The sequence below is a fragment of the Cherax quadricarinatus genome, chromosome 21, assembly GCF_038502225.1.
Source record: "Cherax quadricarinatus isolate ZL_2023a chromosome 21, ASM3850222v1, whole genome shotgun sequence".
NCBI lineage: Eukaryota > Metazoa > Arthropoda > Malacostraca > Decapoda > Parastacidae > Cherax > Cherax quadricarinatus.
The window spans coordinates 16,926,326-16,936,325 of NC_091312.1; positions in this window are offsets into that span (position 1 = coordinate 16,926,326).

Genomic DNA, 10,000 nt, shown 5'->3' on the forward strand with positions numbered 1-10,000 from the left:
AGCATAACACAGTATAACGACACAACATAACGACACAGCATAACACAGTATAACGACACAACATAACGACACAACATAACGACACAGCATAACACAGTATAACGACACAACATAACGACACAACATAACGACACAGCATAACACAGTATAACGACACAACATAACGACACAGCATAACACAGTATAACGACACAACATAACGACACAGCATAACACAGTATAACGACACAACATAACGACACAGCATAACACAGTATAACGACACAACATAACGACACAACATAACACAGTATATCGACACAACATAACGACACAGCATAACACAGTATAACGACACAACATAACGACACAGCATAACACAGTATATCCACACAACATAGCGACACAGCATAACACAGTATAGCGACACAACATAACACAGTAGAACGAAACAGTATAACAATACAACATAACGACACAGCATAACGACACAACATAACGACACAACATAACGGCACAACGTAACGACACAGCAAAACGACACAACATAACGACACAGCATAGCACAGTATAACGATACAACATAACGACACAGTATAACTACATAACATAACTTCAAGCATAACGACACAACACAACGACACAGTATAACGACATAACATAGCTACACAGCATAACGACACAACATAACGACACAACATAAAGACACAGCATAACGACACAGCATAGCGACGTGATAATGAATATGATGTTTTGTGGTATAAACCTTGGTAATAAATACCGACAAATTGGTTTAGAAAAACACGTAAGCAAACACTAAGACATATTTATTAGAAAACGTTTCGGTCCTGGGACCGAGGTTGAAAGACAGTATATATAGGCGGAGAGTGAGGTGTGAGTGACGCATGGTGACCTGAAGAATGCCATGTTGGGACGAAGACGGGTAGACGATGAGATCATGTGACTCCTGTGTTGTTGGGTAGGTGGTGCTATGCCTGGTTGAGTATCATGTATGTTAATATTTTAGAAATTTTGTGGTTTCCAGTGTTACGTTCTATTGTGTCGGTGACGGCGATTAGCGAGACTTCTAGACATCGTCGGCGTCTTAGGTCTGGTTCGGTGAGAACGAGTTGTGCCTCATCCCAGTTCATCAAACGCACCGTGGAGTCTCTGTGGAGGACACAGGTGTACAGGCACTTCGATGCTCGTTCAGGCGGACTGCAAGATCTCTGCCTGCTTTGCCTACATATTTCTTGGGACAGAATCCACAGGGGATGGTGTAGACGCCTACTGTGGAAGTTAGAGGTGTGAGGCTGCGTTTCGTAGTGAGGTCTTTGATAGATGATGTGTTTATCGTGGAAACGTTGATGTTACTCTCAGCAAGTGCCCGGCGACTATTTGTGGCAACATCACCACATGGGAGCGCTATGAACTGCTTAGAGGGCTGTTCCATGGGCGGTTTATTGAGGATAGCTTGTGCCTTGAGTCTGCAATCTCGGATGAAGACAGAAGAAAATGGAAGATGTGTAAAGGCTTGTGTTATGTGAATACATTCTTCTTCAAGAAATCAATAAAGTTTTGAATCACCTCAGTGATGCCAACACATACCAGCCTGTTTCAGAATCAGTGTTACTTCAAAGCACCCAAACTTTTCTTCAAAAGACTCGTAGCACTTACGAAACTACTTAAACTTTTACTAGGCCTAACGAAACCAGCACGCCTGTATGGCCTTCCTAAGACACATAAGCCTGGCATCCAACTGCGTCCTATCACTTCGGGAATAGGGTGTGCACCACACAGACTAGCCGGCCACCTTCCCAAATACCTTTCAGCACTTCTGGGCACCATCAGTCTAGCCCACCTCAAACACTCAGGTGACCTTCTCTCTCGAATTTCCAACCTGAATGTTAAAAACAAAAGCATGGCTTCCTTCGACGTCACAGCCCTCTTTTAAAACCAACGTTCCTACTGATGCTGCAATAGACATTCTGGGACAGAGGCTCACTGAAAACCACGATCTCCCTTTACCTCTTCTAGATTTCATCAGTCTAGTGGATCTCTGTGTTAATTTCAACTTCTTCAAGTATCAGGACAACTATTACAAACAAAGCTTTAGGATGGCAATGGGCAGCCCACTCAGTGCTGCACTTGCCAATCTCTTTATGGAAAACCTCGAGACAGAAATTCAGCACCCTCATTCTCAACGCCGTTACCTGGCTAAGATACGTTGATGTATTGATTTTCTATCCGAGACGTCTCAGTATCCAGGCCCTTCTCAACAAAATCAATGCAGCCGAACCATCAATTAAGTTTTCACTTGAACTCGAGAAGGATACATGGAGTATACCTGGAGAGAGTTCCGGAGGTCAATGCCCCAGCAGCCCGGTCTGTGACCAGGCCTCATGGTGAACCAGGGACTTCCTTTCCTCGGCGTGCTCCTGTGCAGATCTCCCGACAATGACAAACTTCTCTTCCAAGTGTATAGAAAACCTACCAGCAAAGGTGATCTTATACACTTCTATTCACACCAAGACACCCGTACTAAAAGAAGAGTCCTCATTGGCTTCTTCCTGGGAGCTCTTCTCATCTCCAGCCTTTGTTTTCTTGAAGAAGTATGCATTTACATAACACAAACCTGTATACGTCTTCAGTTTCCATCTCTCTTCATCCGAGATTGCAGACTCAAGGCACAAGCTATCCTAAATAAACCGCCCATGGAACAGCCCTCTAAGCAGTTCATAGCGCTCCCGTGTGGTGATGTTGCCACGAATACTCGCCGGGCATTTGCTAAGAGTAACATCAACGTTTCCACCATAACACGTCATCTATCAAAGACCTCGCTACGAAACGCAGCCTCACACCTCTAACTTCCACAGTAGGCGTCTACACCATCCCCTGTGGATTCTGTCCCAAGAAATATGTAGGCGAAACAGGCAGAGATCTTGCAGTCAGCCTGAACGAGCATCGAAGTGCCTGTAACAGAGACGATTTAAGGTACGCCTGTGTCCTCCACAGAGACTCCACAGTGCATTTGATGAACTGGGATGAGGTACAACTCGTTCTCACCGAACCAGACCTAAGACGCCGACGATGTCTAGAAGCCTCGCTAATCGCCGTCACCGACACAATACAACGTAACACTGGACCACAAAATTTCTAAAACACTAGCATACATGATACTCAACCAAGCATAGCGCCCAGCAACACAGGAGTCACGTGATCTTATCGTCTACCTGTAGTCATTACAACATAGCATTCTTCAGGTCACCATGCGTCACTTACACCTTACTCTCCGCCTATATATACTGTCTTTCAACCTCTGTATGTTAGAAGTAATCAAGTCCCACGACCAAAACGGTTTCTAATAAATGTGTCCAAGTGTTTGCTTATGATATTGTGTATGTAGACTTCAGTAGGGCTTTTGGTAGAGTTCCACATCAGAGGCTATTGAGGAAACTTAAGGCACACGGAATAAAAAGAAATTTTTTTACTGGGTAGAGGCATGGTTGACAAATAGGCAGCAGAGAGTTTGCATAAATGGGGAGAAATCAGAATGGGGGCACGTCGCAAGCGGTGTTCCACAGGGGTCAGTGTTGGGCCCTTGTTCACAATTTACATAAACGACATAGATGTGGGAAGAAATAGCGACATAAGCAAATTTGCTGATGATACGAAAATAGGCCGTCCAATTAATTTTAATGAGGACATTAGAGCACTCCAGGATGATTTGAATTGACTGATGCAGTGGTCGGAGAAGTGGCAGATGCAGTTTAATATAGACAGATGCAAAGTTCTAAATGCTGGACAGGAAAATAACCCTGCCACATATAAACTGAATAATGTATATCTTAATATTACTGATTGCGAGAAGGATTTAGGAGTTGTAGTTAGCAGTAATCTGAAACCAAGACAACAGTGCATAAGTGTTCGCAATAAAGCTAACAGAATCCTTGGCTTCATATCAAGAAGTATAAATAATATAAGTCCTCAGGTTGTTCTTCAACTCTATATATCTTTGGTTAGGCCTCATTTAGATTATGTTGCACAGTTTTGGTCACCGTATTACAGAATGGATAAAAATACACTGGAAAACGTGCAAAGGAGTATAACAAAGTTGATCCCATGTATCAGAAACCTTCCCTATGAGGATAGACTGAGGGCCCTGAATCTGTACTCTCTAGAAAGACGTAGAATTAGGGGGGATATGATCGAGGTGTATAAATGGAAAACAAAATAAAATAAAGGGAATGTAAACAGTGTGCTAAAACTATCTAGCCAAGACAGGACTCGCAGTAATGGTTTCAAGTTGGAAAAAATTCAGATTCAGGAAGGATATAGGAAAGCACTGGTTGGTAATAGAGTTGTGGATGAGTGGAACAAACTCCCGAGTACAGTTATAGAGGCTAAAACGTTGTGTAGTTTTAAAAATAGGTTAGATAAATACATGAGTGGGTGTGGGTGGGTGTGAGTTGGACCTCACTAGCTTGTGCTAGTGGGTCTAATGCCGTGCCCCTTCCTTAAGTGGATGTGACCGGACTAGGTGGGTCACTGGTCTAAGCAGGGGGTGACAAAACTTCCCTCGCATGGGCCAATAGGAATGCTGCAGTGTTCTTCTTTCTTATGCTCTTCATCTTATAACGGCAGAGCATAACAGCTTAACGACACAGCATAACACCACAGCATAACGACACAGCATAACGACACAGCATAACGACACAGAATAACGATACAACACAACGACACAGCATAACGACATAGCATAACAACACAGCATAACGACACAACATAACACAGCATAATAACACAGCATAACTACACAAAATAACGACACAGCATAACGACACGACATAACGACACAGCATAACGGCACAACATAACACAACATAACGACACAGCATAACTACACAGCATAACGACACAGCATAACGACACAGCATAATACAGCATAAGGACACAGCATAACGACACAGCATAACACAGCATAACGACACAGCATAACTACATAACATAACGGCACAGCATAACACAACGCAATGACACAGCATAACTGCGCAGCATAACACAGCATAAATGCACAGCATAACACAGCATAACAACACAACATAACGACACAGCATAGCGACACAGCATAACGACATAGCATAACGACATAGCATAACAACACAGCATAAGGACACATCATAAGAACACAGCATAACACAGCATAACGACACAGCATAACGACACAACATAACGACACAGCCTAACTACACAGCATAACAACACAGCATAGCACAAAGTAAACGATACAGCATTACTACACAGCATAACTACACAGCATAACACAGAATAACGACACAACATAACGACACAGCATAACGACACAGCATAACAGCACAGCATAACGACACAGCATATCACATCATAACGAGACAGCATAACGAGACAGTATAACGAGACAGCATAACGAGACAGCGTAACGAGACAGCATAAAGAGACAGCATAACGACACAGTATAACGACGCAGCATAACAGCACGGCATAACGACACAGCATAACTGTACAGCATAATTGTACAGCATAACACAGCATAACTACACAGCAAAACACAGCAACACACAGACAAGTGTCACGGCCAGCAAAGAAAAAGACAAATATTGAATTTATTTCAGTTTCCACTAAATTTACTCAGCCTTCCAAAAAAAAAAATCTTGGACGTCAAATTTTTTTTCAGCAAAAATTTACTTAGATGTAAAAAAAATTACTTAGTTTGAAACAAAAGTTATTTAGATGCAAATAAAATTTTGATGTAAAAAAAATTCTTAGATGTAAATACAATTGACTTAGAAGTAAATAAAATTTACTTAGAGGTAAAAAAAATTGACTTAGAGGTAAATAAAATTTCCTTGAACTTATAAAACAAGAAATGGTGAATCATGCAGAAGCACAATAACAAGCAGGTCTACATACACCCAGGGATGTCAGGAAGTATTTATTCAGCCTTAGAGTTGTCAGGAAGTGAAATAGTTTGGGGAGTGAAGTGGTCGAGGCAGGATCCATGCATAGCTTTAAGAAGAGGTATGATAAAGCTCTTGAAACTATGAAAGAGTGGACCTAGTAGCAACCAGCGAAGAGGTGGGGCCAGGAGCTTTGAATCAACCCCAGCAACCACATATAGGTGAGTACAAATAAGTGAGTACACACACACACACACACACACACACACACACACACACACACAGATAGCGTTCCGATACCTTAATAGGGAATCGTTCAAGACACTGTACACTGTGTATGCTAGGCCCATACTGGAGTATACAGCACCAGTCTGGAACCCACACCTGGTCAAGCACGTCAAGAAGTTAGAGAAAGTACAAAGGTTTGCAACAAGGCTAGTTCCAGAGCTCAGGGGAATGTCGTACGAGGAAAGGTTAAGGGAAATCGGACTGACGACACTGGAGGACAGAAGGGTCAGGGGAGACATGATAACGACATACAAGATACTGCGGGGAATAGACAAGGTGGACAGAGATAGGATGTTCCAGAGAGGGGACACAGGGACAAGGGGTCACAACTGGAAGCTGAAGACTCAGACGAGTCACAGGAACGTTAGGAAGTATTTCTTCAGTCATAGAGTTGTCAGCAAGTGGAATAGCCTAGCAAGTGAAGTAGTGGAGGCAGAAACCATACATAGTTTTAAGAAGAGGTATGACAAAGCTCAGGAAGCAGAGAGAGAGAGGACCCAGTAGCGATCAGTGAAGAGGCGGGACCAGGAGCTGAGTCTCGACCCCTGCAACCACAATTAGGTGAGTACAATTAGGTGAGTACAGATGATTTATGTCACACTTCCCCTCATAGGATGTATACGCACACACACACACACACACACACACACACACACACACACACACACACACACACACACACACACACACACACACACACACACACACACACACACACACACACACACACACACACACACACACACACACACACACGCACACACACACACACACACACACACACACACACACACACACACACACACACACACACACACACACACACACACACACACACACACACACACACACACACACACACACACACACACACACACACACACACACACACACACACACATGATTTATGACACACTTCCTCTCACAGGGAGTACACACGGATGTTATCACATACAAGTACACCCAACAACAATTCCCGACTACTGTCGTCACTTCCGTCCACTACCGCCACTTCCGACCGACAGGGAATAGAATACGTGCGAATACATTGTGGAGGACCTAGAGTCCACACTGATGCTATCTGCTATGAATAACTACTTCTGTCTAGATTAAGGACTATCGTATTTTATCTAGGTGTCTGAGGCAAGGAGAATAAGGCAGGAGGAGGTGCATTTCCTTCTTAAATCGCTTGACCAAGAAAAGGCTGTGGGCCCAGACAAGTTGAGCCCAAGATTTCTGAGATGTGCAGACCAGCTAGCAGCACATCTAACTCGCATCTTTCAGCACTGCCTAGTACAGTGTAAATGGCCCTCTCTATGGAAAGAGGCAAATGTAGTCCCTGTTCACAAAAAGAAGAGCAGAGCAGAAATCAGCAACTACAGACCAGTGTCACTCCTGTCAATCACTGGTAAGATCCTTGAGACAATAATCTCAAGACAAATGACAGAGTTGATGACCAACATGATGACCAACAGCCGGAGCTTTTAGTCATCTGACAAAGGCCTTCCACGGGCTTACCCGTTCACCCCTTTAAAAATTTTATATGTGTATATATATATATACATATATATATATATATATATATATATATATATAATGTATGTGTATATATATGTATATATATATATATATATATATATATATATATATATATATATATATATATATATATATATATATATATATATATATATGCATACATATGTCGTGCCAAATAGGTAAAATTTGCGATTTTGGCATATATAACAACGCTCTTCTTGCTAGCGAAAATTTGTGTATGCAATAATTTCGCAAAAATCATTCTGAACCTAACGAAAAAAATATATTTCATTGTGTTTGTTTATTATTAAAATATTGTAAACTTATCTAAAATATATTTAGTTTAATTAAGCTAAATTAAATTGCGCTTGTTATAATAAGGTTAGGTAAGTTTTCTAAGATTCTTTTGGCACAAAATTAATAATTTTTACATTAACATAAATAAAAAAAATATATCTTTAAATGTATAAGATTAAGTTTTAGAAAAGACTTAATTTTAAATGAGTTCTTGCTAACTGACCAGTTTTACATATTACGCACGACTGATGGAGTGTGAGCAAGGTAACATTTATGAAGGGGTTCAGGGAAACCGGCAGGCCGGACTTGAGTCCTGGAGATGGGAAGTACAGTGTCTGCACTCTGAAGGAGGGGTGTTAATGTTGCGGTTATATAATTGTAGTGTAAGTGCGCCTCTGGCAAGACAGTGATGGAGTGAATAATGAAAGTTTTCTTTTTCCGGCCACCCTACCTTGGTGGGAGACGGCCGATGTTTTAATAATATATATATATATATATATTATACAGGAGAAAAACCCTCGATGGAAGGATCGCAGCCAGTAGTAGCAAACTGGCTACACATTTTCTGTATATCAACACAGCACCTCCGCTGGTTGCTACGACCAGCTGCTGTTACGGCCGGGCTCGATACGGTGTATGCTGTCAGTGGCCCTGAAACCCAACAGAAGAAGAAGTTGCTGTATTGGTCACATCCAGTGAATGCATCACGACGCTGTTTCCTAACGAAGAAAAAAACTGACGAAGAGTGAACTATAAGTTTTTTTTTTAATTTAGCGAAACTGGATGCATCAGTAAAGTGCTGGTACACGTAAGTGGCCGTTGGCAACAGGGAAGGAAAAGGAAGGAAGGAGGGGGGTATATTTCGGACAAGCTGCTTCCGACACTACATATTCTGGCAAAATGAGTAAACGAAATATTAACTGGGAGGAAGAATAACTTTATCAAACTACTGAACAATCTTTTATTTACGCAACGCATTTGAATTCACTGTACTGCTGTGTGAGTTAAACGACTGGTTGAGTTCGAAACCACGGCAGGCCAATCCTAAAATTCACAGGCCAATGCGTTAACCATTTGAACCCCCACCCGTTCTGTGATTTGTAATCATGGTATCACTATTTCGCGAGTCCTGCTGTATGAATCTTGTATATCCAGAGCCAGGGTGGAGGAAAGGTGGCTGACCACTGCCCCCACTGCAAGAATTAGCAATTTCTCACTTCTGATGTGTTCCTATATGCTCCTTCCGGTTCCCGAGATCAGTCACTAACAGAGATTCGTCCCCGACATGATGGTTTACAAGTTGAAACATGTAAAGTAAAAGGACACAAGTGCAACTAATGTGACATTTTATTGTGGCAACGTTTCGCTCTTAAGGAGCTTTATCAAGCCATTACGGCTTGATAAAGCTCCTGGAGAGCGAAACGTTGCCACAATAAAATGTCACATTAGTTGCATTGTGTCCTTTTACTTTACATATTGTCGGTAATTCTACCAACTTTATTACAAGTTGAAACATATTCTGATGACTGGTGTGGTTTTTTCTTTCACTGCACTGAGTTGCCTCTAGTGTGAGTGGCACTGTACAACCAGCCATGTTTAGTGCAGTGTTGATGAAGGCTGAAAGTCTTATTATTTGGTCTGTGTGTTACTGTTTAGTGTTGTCCTTGTTGAATCTGTGAAATAAATAAAGCTACGGTATGTTAATTGCTCTAGGAATAATATGCTCTCTCCTTTAATCCTAGATTGCAAGGTGTTTCATACACTGACGAGCAGGTATTGTGATTTCAGTCTTGATAGCCGCTGTCCACAGGTCAGAGCCTCCGGTACTGTAGTAATGTTCTCGTTAGGTAAAAGGACACAGATGCAATTCTCTCTCTCTCTCTCTCTCTCTCTCTCTCTATATATATATATATATATATATATATATATATATATATATATATATATATATATATATATAT